This window comes from Tupaia chinensis, unplaced genomic scaffold, assembly GCF_000334495.1.
Source record: "Tupaia chinensis unplaced genomic scaffold, TupChi_1.0 Scaffold000074_1, whole genome shotgun sequence".
Taxonomy (NCBI): domain Eukaryota; kingdom Metazoa; phylum Chordata; class Mammalia; order Scandentia; family Tupaiidae; genus Tupaia; species Tupaia belangeri.
Genome location: NW_006159534.1, coordinates 2,049,876 through 2,066,946, shown reverse-complemented (window position 1 = coordinate 2,066,946; position 17,071 = coordinate 2,049,876). Strand labels below are relative to the sequence as shown.

General features: G+C 50.7%; 1 non-coding gene across 1 annotated transcript; it reads left to right on the top strand.

The window, feature by feature from the left end:
- The first annotated feature begins 15,807 nt into the window (after positions 1–15,807).
- On the top strand, positions 15,808–15,910 carry LOC114006082 (U6 spliceosomal RNA). Its single transcript, XR_003547850.1, has one exon. It is a non-coding gene; the product is annotated as a U6 spliceosomal RNA (small nuclear RNA).
- The last annotated feature ends 1,161 nt before the right edge of the window (positions 15,911–17,071 follow it).

Genomic DNA, 17,071 nt, shown 5'->3' with positions numbered 1-17,071 from the left:
CCCCTCCCCCTCCACCCTTCGCGTGCCGGCCACCCGGGAGGCCGCGGTCACCCAGGCATTTTGATTCATTCACACTGCAGGAGCGGCCGTGACGTCGCTTTCCGCAGGGAGGCCCGCCCTACAGCCAATCCCCCAACCCGGCCGCGGGCAGCAGACCCCGGCCGGAGTGGGGGTCCTGGTGCCCCAAGGGAAATTGCCGGTGCAGGAGGGCGGGGCCGCAGGGAGCTGGGCGGGGCCTCGCACCCCTCCCCCCACGCCCAGCGGAGCGGGCTCGCGCCCGGGCTATAAATGCGGCGGCTGGCTCGGCCCCGGCAGCAGGTGGTACGAGACAGCGGTGTCCGGGGGCTGGCAGGGTTCTTGGGGTCCTGGGAGGTCCAGACTCGTAGTCTCCCTGTCCCTCCAGACTGAAGGGCGGAATAGGGTGGGACAGACCCTCGGGAGGCCCGGGCCGCGTGGCCGCGTCTACCCCTCGCGCGTTCTCGGTCCCCGGCCTCTCCGCCCGACCCAGCGCGCTCCATAACGGGATGACTCCATCCAGCCTCCTCCTGTTCTTCTCCAGCCAATTCGTTTCCCTCCGGCACTTCTCAGTCCCTGCTCTTCCCCCCCCGCGTCTGGCTGAGACTGGGCCAGGGACAGCTGCTTCCTTCCCCTTGGCCGGGTCCCGGCGCAGCGCCTTCGCGCGGCCGGGCCTCCCCAGTCGCCCCGCCGGTGTCGTCCTACTACTGTCCAGCTCTGTCCAGCCCTCGATCCCCAGAGACCTCTGTCGCCGGCTGCACCTGCGGGAGCTTTGCACAATTCCCGACCTCGTGTGTGCGCGAGGCGGTAGTGTGCACGCGGACACTTGAGGCTAACCAGCCAACGGGCTTGTGCTAGTGTGTGTGTGTGTGTGTACATACACATATTAATACGGTCTGCGCTGTATATAATCCTCAATGCGAGTTTCTGGTGGGAAGAGTTTTCGGCGGAGGTCCTCTAACGCTTTATCAGATACTAGACGCCTCCCAGTGCAGGCGCGGGAAGCCCACCCAGCCTGCCCCAGATCCAGCCGCCCTCCGGGTCCCAACCCCGGAACATCCTTGCCCGGAATTTCGTTCTAGAGATGAAGACAGACATAACCTCCCAGCCTAGTGGGATTCAGCTTGGGCAGGAAAGCGAGGCTGTGTACCCTCCCCAGCCTTCCAGAGAGTTCCCCATCCCTTCCTCTTTCTTGGTGTGTGGAAAGGAGACAGCCACCTTTCAGGGTGGATGAGGGAGGAGTGTGAGAATGGAGGAGGGTGGCTGCGCTGCTTTGAATTTGTCTCCAGTGAGGTCACAGTGACTTCCATATGTCCTGGCACTGGACTGGCATCATCTCTTCCCCTGTTTACCTGCGAGGTCACTCCAGGGCACGAGACAGAGATTATGTGCAAGGAACAAAAAGCAAAGGGCTGGTGATATTTTCAGTGCTTACCAAAATGTTTTCTACAGAAATGTAACTAGTAAACAACCACGGAGACATGCCAGCCTCGTTAGCAATCAAAAATACAAAAAACAAAAACACAGTACATTCCTCTTTTTGTTTGTTAAATGGGGGGGGGGATTGCAAAAAATCGTGGAGTTCAGTGCTGGTGAAGGTGCTTGGGAACCAGTGCTGTCACGAATATTGCTGGTGTGCTTACAAACTCTTAAAACCCGTTTGGAAAGCAATTTGGCAATATGTCTCAAACCCATAAATTTTCCATACCCTTTAGCTCATCTAATTCCATTTTTTAGTGTCTACTCCATGGAAAAGGAATTTTTTTAAAAGTTTCATGCCCTTAAATATGTATTGCAGCATTGTATTTTGGAGGAAAATAACCTAAATATCCAATTAAAGAAAAGTGGTTTTAGTAAATATGTTAAATTTGTCAGGTGGTATGTTGTACAGTTATTGAAACTAATTATGGGCTCTAGCAATATGGGAATGCCTATGAAATACTAAAAATTTTTAAAGGGTGCAGTAGGATGTGATTATAAATCTGCAAAAATGTTAGTCAAATATAAAAGCAGTGATTATTCCCAAAGTTGGTTAGGGGATGGGAAAATTAGAAAACAAATTCCTGGTGAAGATGCAAAGAGGGGAAATATCTCCTGAGAGCATTTTGGAAATATGTCTTATAGCCTGAAGTATGATGACCCAATTGTGAAGTGATGACCCAACCCATGTAGAAATTTACCCAAAGAAAGTAGTCAAGAATATTTATAAAAATGGAGTTGCGAGGATCTTGTGACGTTTTCAAAAGAGAATGACTTAAATATCCAACAATAAATCATGAAATAAACTATAATGAAATTATTAAATAGAGTAAGAAGAAGGTTATGAAGTCATTAGAAACAGTATAATAGAAGGATATTTGCTAATGTATAAAACTGAGACTTATTAGGAAATGGGAACAAAGAACATGAAGCAGTATGAAGTTTAGAATCTTTTACAAAAGCAGCCCAAATACGAAAAAAATACTAAAATATAAAAATGATTCTCTGTACAGTGAATATTTTTATTTTGCTCTTTCCAAGTTTTTCTAATGACTGTATGATTTTATAAAGAAGAAACATGAATAAAAATGTTTTTAAGACATTGAAAAAAATTGGAAGGAAATATATCCGAACATCATTTCAAAGTACATTAAGAACAAGTGTGTTAGGGAGATATATTACTGGAACTCTCTTTTTTTCTCTTTTCCATATTTTCTGTATAGTGGTTATACTTTTTCAGCAAGATTAGTAAAAGCATGTTTCTATGCAGTATAGAGCATGTGTAGTAATTACTTTTATCATTTAAAATTATGCTTTAAAATGTTTTCTGCAGCTCCTGCTTCCCTGGTATGAACCTACTGGGGTCCTGCCCTCGCCTGGTTGCATGTCACTAAGTAGCAAGCTGTGGGGGCTCGCCTGTGTCTGGGGCTGACTCAGGGATGTCATTTTATCTTCAGCAGAAGAGCCCAGAAGGTCAGCCTGGCTCTCAGTTCTTGAACCTGTGAACAGCAGCCCCCAACACCTCGGTGTCCCCACAGGTACACATAATCAGCCAATAAATGCCTTTGTCCACACTCTGAGACTTTGCTAAAGGCATTTGCCCCCAGGTAGGAGTTGGTCCCATTGCCTGATCTCCCATCTACACTGACCAGGACCCTTCATTTCCCTCCTGGAGTTTTAGTAAACCCATCTGCAAATGAGGGACCCATAGCAGAAAGCTTTCTTGAACTAAATATCTTTAGTGCCTACTGCTGCTGATAGTAACAATAGTAATAGTATGAGGTGGCAATAATAACAACCAATATTAATGAAAAGCTTACAGCTATGGGCCCAGCTGGTGGCTGGATCCCACATGGCCGATTGCACAGTCTGAGTGCTGGACCTGGCAGCCTGAAAAACACGCTGGGCATATGTGTCTATGGCCCAAACTCCTGCGAGGAGAGAGGAGGAGAAGGGATTGTGGCAGGGCCATCTCCCTCGGGGAGGTTATTTCTCACTTCCTCTCTTGTTTCTCTCTTTCTTTCTTTCTCTCTCTTTCCTATCTTTCTGGAAAGTGCATACACCCCATAGTAAAAAACTAGAAAAAAAATTTTAAAAGTTTACAGCCATGTCAGGCACCGAGGCCAGTGTTTCTCCCCACAGGATCCCATGAATTCTTCACAAGGATCTTGTAATGACTCGGTGGCTGAAAAACCGAGGCTGATAGGTGCTGAGCTAGTCTCTACCCCAAAAGGATGGGAGAATGGCTGTCTCCCACAGAGGTCAGGTAACCTCTGCTGTGGAGTGGCTCAGGAAGACTCAAGGTCGGACTCAGAATGAACTGAAATCTCTGGACTGACTCAGCAGGGGTTTTCTCAAAAAGTCCGCCCAGAGCGCTGGCAGGTGACCAACTGCAGATCTGCTCATTTGGGCAAGCCCCGACCGGAGAGAGGGCCGGTGGTGATGCGGCTTTCCTCCCATCTAAGTCGGCCCATATCTATGACAAAGTACCTAGTACTTTCTGGACATTTCTACATTACATTTCTGACAACCAAGCCCAACTGTCAGTGGATCTAATTCTGAGGGAAGAAACCCAGGTTAGAAAAATGATGATAGCTTACATTTGCCTAGCATTTTACAAAATTCCTCCAAATATTTTATCTCATTTGATCTTCACCATTATGCTTGGGCTTGGGTATGATGCTCAGGAAACAGAGAGGTTAAGTGGTTTGCCTAAGGTCACACAGCTAATAGTTGCAGAGCTAACTGGAAATTAAATCCAGCCATTTGACTTCCAATCTGGTGCTCTTTGCACTTTGTATAGCAGAGGTTTCTGCTATAGGGCACGTGCGCTCACCAGACAGACAGAGACAAAGAGATAGAAAGTGAGAAATCACCCCCCAGGGTGGATGGCCACACAGCAATCCCTTCTCCTCCATTCTCCTCTTGGGATCTTGACCACGCATGCACACGCGCCCAGTGTGAGTTTAAGCGACTGGGTCCGGGACTTGAACCGCATTCGACTATGTGGGAGTCCAGCAACATAGCCATTACGCCAACTGCTGGTCCCAGCAGGCTCATGTCTTCTAACCCTTCCATTGTAAGCGCTTCACATAGTGGGTGAGTTTACCCTCAGAGGCCAGGGATCCTGAACCCCAGCCCCTTTCTTCCCGGAGGAGCAAATCTCTCAGTCTCTGCTCCTCCAGCACCCCATCTCTAGTCGTCTCCTTCCTGTCCTCATTCCTCTCAAGCCCTCTTTCGTCATTTGCATTTTGAAACTGTTTCCTTAATTATTCTCCTGCTATTGGAAACCTGCTCTCCCCTGCTCCATGGCATCCTTTGATTTATCTCTGTCTAGATAACAGCTCCCCGATTCTCCTTGGGGAATTCAATTTTCATTCATTTTTCTGCCGGGCTAGATTGATATAGACCCTCTGCCCTGGTCCATATTACTCATCCCAGCAGAGAGAACCAGGGAGCCCAACCCTCAGCTCGGCCCCTGGGGAGTCACTGTCTTGTTCAGGGAGCCACAAGGAGTTCTCCGATAAAAGGACAGGGGCCTTTGCTCTTCCCCATCTGTCCGCCCAGTGCTTCCAGTCATTTGTCACAAGTCCTTTCGCGGGCCCACCACTTTGTCATTTGTCTCCTTCTCTTCCCAGAACCCTGCAGGGATCTCCCCCCACCGGGGGCTGATCAGAAAGTGGTCGCTGCTCATTGAAACCTGCCCTGTGTCCTTGACTGGACTTAAGGGACATGGAGAAGAGAAGGCCCTGTCCTTGGGCATCTAAATCTCAAAATAAGAGTCTGACTCAGTAAGTGCCCAAGAAACAGGATAAGAAAAGGGCTCTGGGTTCTCTCGAGGAAGGAGAATCACAAGAGCTGATACATCACTGGCCCTGATCCCATGTCCATGGGCATCACTCACTTAATCCTCACAAATCCACTAAGGCAGGTACCATTGTAAATCCCCATTTTACAGGTGAAAAAAATGAGGCACAGGGAAAGCACCCAAGGTTGCACAGGGGACTTGCATGGTCACAGGTAGTCTGGTTCTATCCCTGCCAGCACCAAAAGCATCATCGATTCTCTATTTTGGAGGTCCTGGGGCATAGCTTGTGGGGGGTCCATGCAGAGAATGTGACCCCACCAGGCCAGGCAGCGAGACCCATCTGTGCAGCCAGCACCCCCTAAGACCCATGAGCACTCGGGACTGGGGAATGAATTAGGGAATTAGGTCTTGTTCTCATGTCAGGGTTAAAGCTCTTTAAAATAATAATAATAATAATAAATAATGATTTATTTATTTTAATTTGACCAGAGAGGGACAGAGTGAAAGAGAGAAAGAAAGTGAGAAAGCAAGCCGCCAGGTCTGAGACTTGAACCGAGGTCCAGTGCCCTTAACCACCATGCCACCTGCCGCCCCCCAGGGCTAAAACTCTTTACCATCAAAGGTCTAGAGTACCTAGATCATTCCTTAATTCAGGCATGCACTGAGCACCTATTGTATGCCAACCCATGGCAAAGGCGGGAAGGTCATGACCTGGAGGTCCCGGTGCAGAGTGTGGACTCTTGCTGCTTGTGCTCTGGAAAGCCAGTCTGAGAACCTCTGTCAGCAAGGTTCCCCAGGTGCACTGGCCTTCCTGTGCTGCGGTCTGAGGCCCCCACTCAGATTCCAACGTGGACACTTCCTGGTTGGGTAACTGTTGGCAAGTACGTCCCATCTCTGCCTTCTCACTAGCTAAATGGGGACCCCAATAGCTGTCCTCGCAGCTCATCGCCCGGAGCACCTCGCAATAAGCTCGTTCCTGGAAATGCTGGCTAGTGTAATGGTTGTACCCCTCTGTGACATTTTGCCTTTCCTTCCTTTTTCTTGTTTTCTATATATGGGGGGAGAAAAGGAAGAAGCTCTACTGGATGTTTTTAAGCAAAACCATTCTTTCCTACAAATGCCCTTGGGATAGAGATCGGCCTACGGCCATGGCCAGCCACTGTTTTCCCCTTCGGAGGTAGAGGAGAGCAACTTTCAGGTTGGTCACCAGCCAGATCTGCTCCTCAGGTGAAGTCGTAGCTGTCTGGAGAGAAGCTCGCACTCCGTCCTGGGAGCTGGCACCTTCCCTTTTGCTCAGAACAGCAGAGGGGACAGGAGGGGACAGCTGGGATGATCCCATGTGTTCTCTTTAGAAGCTATTCTGCCCCCTACTGTGCAACTATTTTCTCTCTCTCTCTCTCTCCGTTTTCTGCTTTGACTTCATCTCAAAGTTTATTTGAAGAAAGAGCTGCCAGAGGCTGTGGGCCATACCTTCCTCCCCTCTCCAGTTTCCCCCTCCACCCCCAGGAGGCAGAGGCATCCTGAACCCAAGAAGATCTGAGTGCCCTCCCTTGTTACTGATGCTCCCTAGTTTGGGAAGGGCCTGGACTGCCTTTTCTCACCTGAGCCTCCCAGGCAGGTGGCGCTCATCCCATCATGACCACTTTCTAGAAGAGAAATGAACGCAGGCAGGTCCAGTCATCACCACCATCCTAGGCTCAGGCCCAGAGCTCCTAAGGGGACGATCCATTTCCTCAGCTCCTAAGGAGGCTGCCCGGGGGGAGGGGGAACGTGGAAAGTCCAGCCCGGCCCCAGTGGAAATGGCTGCAGGTGTCACAGCTCATCAGAAACAACCCCAGCATGCAGTCTTGGGGAGAGAGTTTTCCTGGAGGCGCTTAACTCAGCAGTTTCCCTTCAGAAACCGACTTACAACCCAAACGTGTAGCTGTGTGGGCAGAGGCCTTGAGCGAAGGTCCCGGAGGGTTGTGCGAAGAGAGGCAGTGAGTGGAACCGGACTCCCCACTCTGGAACCAAATGGGCTTTGGGGTCACGAGCTCTACTGCCCCTGCACTGACCCGTGTGGTCCTACGGGAGCAGAACAGCACCTACCTGATCGCATTGGCAGAGTAGCGACAGCGCTGTCAGCACACACCCGCGACCTAGTAAGTCCCTGTAAATGGCACGCAACTCTCATGCTCTGTCTGGCCTTCTCTTTTCATAGTCTCAGCTAACCTTTGTGCTTGGAAACACCGACCTGCGGGAAAGGGACCAGGACACTGGGCCTATGGCCACATTGAGTGGTCAAAGAGGATACAGGGCTTCCCTAGAGCCTCGGCCAAGGACGCACTGGCACTGGGCAGAAACCCTGGCCCTGGTCTACACACAATATACCTGCGTTTGATGGCCACAGGAAGTTAAGCTCGCTGAGCCAGGTCCCTGTGTTAGCTGGGGTGCCAGTACTCACATCTTCTCCTGAGAAAGGGGTTGTGGGACCACCCAGCAGGGAAAGCCCTAAGGCAAACGCCCCCAAAGTGCTCATTCCCTCCCTCAGGCTCTTCGGACTTTATTATGCATATAATTTTGGGGGTGGGGTGGTGATGTTCAAATACAGACCCTGACTGGAGACTGGGGCCTAAGGTTCACATTTCTAAGTTGCACTATGTTGTCCTGTTGACCAGCGTGGGAAGGTTCCAGGACTGTCCCAGCCACCAGCCACCGGCCACCGGCCACCAGCCACCGGCCACGTACGGCTACTGAGTTCAGGACTGTGGGCTAGTTGGAACTGAGGCCTGCTATAAATGTAAACTACATTCTCGCTTTGAAGGCTTAATACTGAGAAAACAATGTAAGACATTTCATTTAAGATTTTAAAATTTTTATTATGTGTTAGAATGATATTTTGAGTTAAGTAAAATCTAGTCTTTTTTTTCTTTTTTTTTTTTTTTGTAAGTTTGCCATAGGGCATGAGCACTCACTGGAGAGAGACAGAGAAAGAGAGGGAGACTGAAAAAGCACTCCCCGGGGGGAAGTCCACAACACAATCCCTTCTCCTCCACTCTCCTCTAGAGATTTTGGACACATACACACACACACACACACACACACACACACACACGTGCCTGACATGTTTTTCAAGCTGCTGGGTCTGGGACGTTGACCACGCCAGTCAGCAATGTGGGATCCAGCCATCCTAACCACCGCACCACTGGCTAGTCCAGTACAATCTGCTCTTAACGTTATTTTCACTTATTTCTTCTTTTAGGGCGGTTACTAGAGCGGGACAGAGCCTGGGGGCTATCCCTTCCTCTTGTCTCAGTTACTAGAAAATTTTAAATGATGTCAGTGGCTGGCATTCCATTTCTACTAGATAGCGCTGTTCTGGGGACTCTGACTTGCACACGCGCACACTCGCACACACGCTCGCCATGCACAAGGCAGGCCCTTTCCTCTTAGCAGCTCGCACAGTTCCTGGCACCGAGTCAGGGACCAGGAGGCCTTTGCTAGGTGAAGGGACAGGGAGGGTGCCCATGAGTGGAGCCCCCTGAGCAATGAGATTTAGCAGCTGAGGAGAGTCAGCAGCTGGAAAGCCACCAAGGGAGCTGAGCAGGTGGCGGTGCCTGAAGAAGGGCCAGCTCCCCCTGTAGTTGACCCTGACCCTCTGTCCATCCATTCTGTCAGCCTCAGTCCCACCCTCTGCTCTTTCCAAGGCATTGACTGCAAAGAAAAAGGAATTCCGGTGCTCCTGCCCCTAGTCTCACCAGACAGAGGGCAGGGCTGGAGAAGGATGGTCACAGGGCTGCCTGAGGTCTAGGACACCCTGCAGTCCCTGAAAGCTGCCCCCCTCCCCACCGCCCCTTCAGGCCACACCCACCTCCTTCTCTCTCCCCTCTGCCTCTCTCTGTGGTCTTTGCCCTAATGCTGCCCAGGGGAAAGGGGAGTCTGTGACAATGGGACACAGGCCAAATGTGACCCTCCCTGAGTCCTGTCATTCCGGCCGCTGAAGGGGGTGTCACAAAGCAGTGGAAAGCAGCTTCTGAAGATGCCTTCCTTCCATCCTAAGCTCAGAACCACATTTCCGCCAGCCCAATACTCCCAGGACCTGCTTGGGTTTCAGGGCACTGCGCATCCTCAGGTCTCAGGGTGGGGGTCATCTGGAGGTAAGACCAGTCCCAGGGGGAGGTGCTGGGGTATGAGCCGGGAGGGTCTCCAGGTGCTGGGAGTTGGGCTGTGTTCCAACCTGGGGCTCTGTCCCTCCACTCAGGCCCCTCCCTGTGCACGTGGGCCCACACCCTGCACCTCACTGTCACCCCACCTCCTCCTTCCCATTCCCCCCACCCAGTCTGTGACACTGAGCAGGACAAAGAGAATTCTGGAAGCATGTGAACTTACCAGAGGTCAGGGGAGGAATCTGCCTTCATGGCGAGGCCGTGGAGGAGGGATAGCCTGGGAGGGCCCTTTTTGTTGAGCCCAGGCAGCTCCGGGGAAGTCCAAGGGTCTCTGGAGGAGCAGCAGCTCGCCTGCGGAGGGCACTGGGCAGGGCGGTGGGTGGGTGAATGGAGAGCAGGACAGAACCTGGAGGCTGCCCCTTCCTCTTGTCTCTGAGAGAAGGTGTTCTGCTCCCCCTCGGAGGCGGGGAAATGAGGGTCTGCGGGGAGGGGAGCAGAGGGGCTGGAGACCGCCTCAGAGAAAATTAAATTGCACTTGAGGGCAAATTCTATTAGGGAATAGAGCCTGTCTCTCAACAGCCTGCGTCCATTTAGGTGATTAGCTGGGCCGGCACCTCCACCCAGAGCTGGGAGAGCTCTGTCCCTCGGCTGGGGGGGCCAGGCCCGCGGCCTCTAGGGACCTAGCCTCCCCTTCCATCTCCCTGATCTGGCCCTGGAAGGACCCTGCTCACAGGCCCAGGCTCTTTGACGGTGGCCAGGAGGGAATGGGCTTCTCGGGGTCCTTTAGAACCCATAGGGCAACGGGTCCAGAGACACGCAGAACATAGAGACTGGCAATACCAGGACACCAAAGGGACCAATCCTGGTGACGTCTGGGGTATGGACGAGGGAGGTCAGAGGTCAGGTGAGGGAGAGACTACTGGGCATCTGGTGATCAGAAGGGCCGGGCTTGGGGGGCTGGGAGAGGGGAAGAGTCTGGGTAGGTGGCAGGATCTGCCTGCAAAAGGGCAGGAGGCTGGGCCAGGCCAGCAGGGTTTGGAGCCAGGAGCAGGCCTGGAGAAATGCAAGGGCTGGCGTCTGCAGTGTCAGCTGTGACTGGGAATGAACAGAGCGCAGTGGCAACGGAAAAGTAAAGCCACCTATAAAATGGGCACAGTTGGGGCCAGCAGGTGGTTATGGGTGACTGCAGTTCGAGTCCTGGATCTGTTGGCTTACTTTCACACTTTCTCTCTCTCGTGAGTGCATTTTTCCCTATAGTAAAAAATTAAAATAAATAAACAGATAAATGATTTTTTTTTAAATGGGCAGTCAGGCCAGCAGGTGGTGTAGAGATTGAGGCACTAGATCCAACCTGGCCAGCTGCGCGGTTTGAGTCTCAAATCTAGCAACTTGCAAACCACACCAGGCACATGTGCATGTATGCCCAAAATTCTGAGAAGACTGGAGAAGGGTTTGCAGTGTGGCCATCCTCCTTTTGGGGGGTAACTTCTCACTTTCCCTGTCTCTCTCTGGTGAGCTCTCTCTTTTTTATAGCAAAAACTCAAACAAACAGAAAGGCAGTCACGGATCATGTGCCGTGTGAGGCCGTGGTGCTGCTCCGTGCACAGACAGGAGTTCGGCAAATGCAGGGGCTCATCCACTGCCCACTGTGTGCTCGTACATGTCCCACGTTGGCAGAGGGAACACCCAGGCCCTGGGAGGGCTCATCTGCCAGCTGCACTTTCTAACCCCACTGGCACCTCCGGCCCGACAGCCAGGCCTGGCCCTCTGTGGCCTCCATCCCAGGTGCTCTCTCAGGGAGCTGCCCCAGCTGGAGGTGGATTCCAGGGAGCTCCTACCCAACCCTTGCCCCCTGCCCAGCTTTTAGGGCACAGGTTCAGCACCTGAAGGTACTTGGTGAGTCTGGGGAGCTGGTTGGTGGTATAGGTAGGTCGGAGCCCCCATGGGGAGCCACTCAGCTTCCCAGGACCCCGGCTTCTGGCCTCAGACACTCCACATGGCACTCCCAGTCCCCGCTCCCTGAGAACCCGCCCAGCCTTACTAGCACAGGGGTCAGCTCCTTGGGGTTCCAGCTGCTTTCCTGATAACACATACTCTTGCCCTCGGAGGGACTTGGAGACCCTCACTTTGTCCCAGCCAGCCAGCCACTCATGGGGACCCTTTTGGGTGACTCTGAAAAGGATTCCAGGACAGCTGGCCCTGGTTAGCTTCACTCTCCAGGGCAGACTCACCTACCAGCTGGAGACTTGGGCAAGTGGCCTTGCCACACTGAGGCTGCCTCAGCCCCTGCCTCTCAGGAGGAACATGCCATCACTGTGCTGCACAGGCCCTTCAGAGGTGTCCCATAGGGCCAGCCCTGTGGCTAGTTAGTAAGGGTGTTAGATCCCGCATGACTGACCTCAGTTCAAATCTCAGCCCCAGTGACTTGAAAAACACGTGTGTGCCTGGAACCCCTACAAGATGGAGGGATGGAGGAAAGGGGACTGTGGCACCACCACAACCCACTGGGGGTGCTTTCTCCCCTCCTCTCTGCACCGTTCTTTGGTGGGTGCACACTCCCTCTTGAGTGTTAAAAAAGAAAAAAAAAATGGTTTGGGACCAGCAGATGGTGTAATGGTTGTGTTGCTGTACTCCTATGTAGTCAACCATGGTTTGAGTCCCAGACCCGGTGGCTTGAAACTCTCGCCAGGCACATGTGTGTGCATGCCCAGAATCCTGAGAGAATGGAGGAGAAGGGACTGTGGCATGGCCATTCCCTCTGGGGGGTGATTTCTCGCTTTCTGTCTCTTTGTCTCTCAGGCGAGTGCACACGCCCTATAGCAAAAATCTCTCTCTTAAAAAAAACATGTGATTTAGAAAAGAGAGTGAAGGAGAGAGAATTGCCCCACAGCGATGCTATCATGAAGTCCTCAAACCCTCTCTTTTTTTTTTTTGGAGAGATTTTTCACTGTAGGGTGTGTGCGCTCGCCAGACAGACAGAGAGAGACAGAGAGACAGAAAGCGAGAAATCACCCCCCAGGGGGGATGGTCACGCCGCAATCCCTTCTCCTCCATTCTCCTCTCGGGATCTTGGGCACGCACGCACACGCGCCCGGCGTGAGTTTTAAGCCACCGGGTCCGGGACACGAACCGTGGTCGACTGCGTGGGAGTCCAGTGACATAGCCATTACGCTAACTGCTGGTTCCCTCAAACCCTCTCTTCACACCTCTCTGCAGAGAGGTGGTCAGGCCTGCTGCTCTATTTCCAGCAGATTACAGCTTTTTTAGCAAATATTTGTTATGTGAATGGAGTGAATGAGTGTGTGAATAACCCACTGCTCTGGGGCAGGTGGGGCACAGTGGTAATGCAACTGGGCCACCATGGAAAGGTCCCAGGTCCACATCTTGAGGTCTCCCTGAACACCCCAGCATGCCATAGCACCCCAGTGATCTGCCAGCTGAAACTTGGGGGTTGATCACTGTGTGAAGACCCTGTTAAGCATGGCTCTTTGTCTGTCTCTATCTCTCAGAAGAAAGAAAGAAACTTAATAATCATAATCTACAGCCCAAGAACGGGGGGGAGGGGGAAATCCGGGCACACCCTCCCTGGGTCAGCGAGGCTGGGGAAGTGGCACCTGCTCCAGGAGCAGCGCTGGGGCTGTCAGGCCTGCTTAGGCTACAGCCTGTTATTGGTGTGGTCAGTGGGCTGGACGCTCCCCGCCATGTGGCTGTCAGGGTCCCTCACTGCTCGTCTGTAATGGTCCCTGGCTGTTATGTACTTCCTGCACCCAGCGGACTTCATTACCCGCCCTGCGTGGCCTCTGTGATGAGAGCTATGGAAGAGGGGGGAAGCTTGGGAGAACGGCCCAAAGAGCCAGGCACCAGCCAGCTGCCTCGGCCGTTGTTGCTGGCTAGGCTGGGGTTCCTGCCTACCGGCTTTCAGCTGCGTCCCCACTTCCTGCCGCCTGTCCAAGTCCCGGCCATCTCTACAGGATCAAGTGTCACGCAACTCTTAGTATTGCAGGGACATATCCTCCGACTGAAGGCGTCAGAGAGGTCTTCGAGCCCAGCGGCCCACAGCCTGCAGGATGCTGTCGGCCTGGAGGGCGTCGTCCGGCCTCGGTGTGGACACAGCGGATGCTCTCTCTTCCCACAGGCGGCAAGGCACTTCTAGCAGGCCTACAGCAGAACGGCTACTTCCTGCAAAGCTCCGCCTTTGAATAAATTCAGCTGAAAGGTGTATTTTGTGTGTTTTTGTGCGTGTAACATATCCTTTATAGTTAACATTTACATTTTAAAATTTTTGTCATAGGGCGTGTGTGCTCACTGGAGAGGAGAGACAGGGAGACAGAGAGAGAAAGTGAGAAATCACCCCACAAGGGCAGTGGTCAAGCCACAACCCCTTCTCCTCCCTTCTCTTGAGATTTGGGGCACACATGCACACGTGCCCAGTGTGATTTTCAAGCTGGGTTCAGGACTCAGACTGTAGTTGGCCATGTGAGAGTCCAGTGCCTTAACAACCACACCACCTGCTGGCTCCAGCACTTAAATTATTTTAAATACTATACTTTTGAAAATAATTTAAGTATCTTAGGTTACTTATCTTGCTTTTTTTTTTCCCATTTCTTTAACGTACATTAATGAGAATGATATCCAAGATTCAAGATTAGATCTTTGTTTTTCTTTTTTAAGTGGACCACTGATTTTTAACTGAATTTTAAATTTTAAGTTTTTATTTTATTTTTATTTTTTGAGAGGTTTTTGCAATAGGGCACGTGTGCTCGCCAGACAGACAGAGAGAGACAGAGAGACAGAAAGCGAGAAATCATCCCCCAGGGGGATAGCCACGTTGCAATCCCTTCTCCTCCATTCTCCTTTCAGGGTCTTGGACATGCACGCACACGTGCCCAGCGTGAGTTTAAGCTACTGGGTCCAGGACTCGAACCATGGTCGACTACATGGGAGTCCAGCGACACAGCCATTACACTAACTGCTGGTCCCTAATTTTAAACTTTTTTTTAAAAGACAAAGACAAGGGCCCAGCAGGTAGCATAGCGGTTAAGGTCCTGGATTCCCACATGGCCAACTCCATGGTTTGAGTCTCAGCAGCTTAAAAATCATACCATGCATGTGTGCGTGCATGCCCAAAGTCCCAAGAGGAGAATGAATATGGTGTGGCCATCCCCCATGTGGGGGGGGGCGATTTCTCATTTTCCCTTTTATGTCTCCCTGGTGAGTGCTTACACCCTATTGGAAACACCAAACCAAACCAACAAGCAAAGGTGAATTGCTCTACCTCCCAGGGGAGATGGCCACACTGCAATCCCTTCTCCTCTTGGGTTTTGGGCACTCACACACATGCACCCAGAGTGAGTTTCAAGCCTCCAGGTCCTGTACCTGAACCACGGTCTGCTATGTGGGAGTCTAGCAACGTAACCATTACACCATCTACTTCATTGTACACCATCTACTTCATGTCCCGCCCTTTGAGATTAGACACTATGACACGTTGTCCTCCCTGGAGTAGACCCTTGGTGTTCATACTCGTCAGAAAAGGCCACAGGACAGTGTGCTACACGATGGCCCCAATGAACCATGGCTCCATATTTGCCCCTGGTAGAGTCCCCTCCGGTGCCTGGGAGCCTGTTACTGACTCTCACCAGCAGAATGCAGCAGAAGTGTTCCATGCCACTTCTAGGACTGAGCTTCAAGAAGGCATCATACTTGGGGGAGCTTTTAGCTTCATCCATGGAAGACCAACTATTCTGCTGGAGAGACCTCATCCAGAGACTAGAGAGAGGGAACTGCCATCCCTAGTTTCAGCGGGGCCCAACTCTCAGCCTGCCAGTCAGATGAATGCAGCCATATTAATGCCCTGTCAAAGACTCGCCCCACTGAAACTAGCCCAGAGGCAGAATCGCGACCAAAGGAAATGCCAGCTCGTAATGGGTAAGCGAACTAGGCCAGAATATGGCACAGTACCAGCCTAGCCTGAAACCCAGTAGCGTAAGAGAACAACAGTAGCTGGCAGGAGGCACTAACGTCTTATAAACTCCATCATCCAGAAGAGGTGGTCTCCTTGGTGACCTAGATAGAGGAAGAGTGACTGGAGGGGTGAGTACCTCGGTGCCCATGTGACACACCTCATTTCCTCTCACATCTCATTGGTCAGAACTGGTCACATGGCCCTGACTCCCTGCAAGGGGCTGGAAGTAGGGGAAGAAATAGACTTCCTGGTGAGCATTTCTGTCTCTGCCACTCTTCGGGGACTTCCCCAAATTTTTAGATACATGTGAGTGACCCGGAAATGCGGTGATAAGCAGTAATTAGCAGCTTTGCTGAAGTAGAAAATTTTCCTGTTTTATTAAAGAAGTCATACACATGCTTGCTTCGGCGGCACATACACTAAAATTGGAATCATACAGGATTAGCATGGCCCCTGCACAAGGGTGACACACAAAATTATGAAGCAAAAAATGTCATATATATGCTTTGCAGTAATTCAAACCCAGAAGTACCTCAAGTAATAAATATTCCTTCCCACACCTGCCTTAAAACTGAACACTACATCAGCAGGTGGTGTGGTGGCTAAGGCACTAGATTCCCACATGGTCGACCACGGTGGTGGCTAAGGCACTAGATTCCCACATGGTCGACCACGGTTTGAGTCCCAGACCTGGCTGCTTACTTTCTCACTTTCTCTCTCTCTCTCTCTCTCTCTCTCTCTAGTCAAATTAAAACATAATAATTATAAGTAAAATCAAATGAGTTTTTTGTTTTGTTTTGTTTTTGTTTTTTAATCGCTGTATTCTACAAAGGTAACCACAAGTAAGAATTTGATGGATGCTGTTTCAGGTTTTTTCCCCCTAAGTTCCTCACAGATATGAATGCATATAAAACATTTTTTATTCAGACAAGTTTATTCTATACATACTGTTCTTTAGGTTGCTTTTATTATTTAATAAACTGTCACGGATGTTGTTTCATGTCAGTGCATGTAGGCTTACTCATATAATGGTTGTATGTTTTATAACATTAACATATAATAATTTGGTCCCCTATGGATGGATATTTAGGTTATTTTGGCTACTACAGATGCTGTCATAAACATATCTAAGCATGTAGCTTTCCACATTTATGAAATTATTCTTTTTTCAAAAAATGTATTTTTATTTTATTATTTTTTGAAGAGGTTTTTGTTATAGTACATGTGTGCTCATCAAACAGACAGACAGAGACAGAGAGACAGAAAGCGAGAAATCACTCCCCGGGGGGATGGCCACGCTGCGATCCCTTCTCCTCCATCCTCCTCTCGGGATCTTGGGCACGCACGCACACGCGCCCGGCGTGAGTTTAAGCTACTGGGTCCGGGACGTGAATCACAGTCGACTACATGGGAATCCAGTGACATAGCCATTATGCCAACTGCTAGTCCCAACATTTTTATTTATTTTAATTTACATTTTATCATGTCTTTACAGTATACATTTCTTTTTCCAACTTGTCAGTCAAGATAAAAACCGTGCATGTCAGTCAAGACAAGAATATTACTATATACATTATCATCAGCAAATAGCTTCTCATTTTTTTGTCCATTAAGCATACTTTTACCCATTTTTTCCTTCCCCTTTCCCCTCCCTCCCTT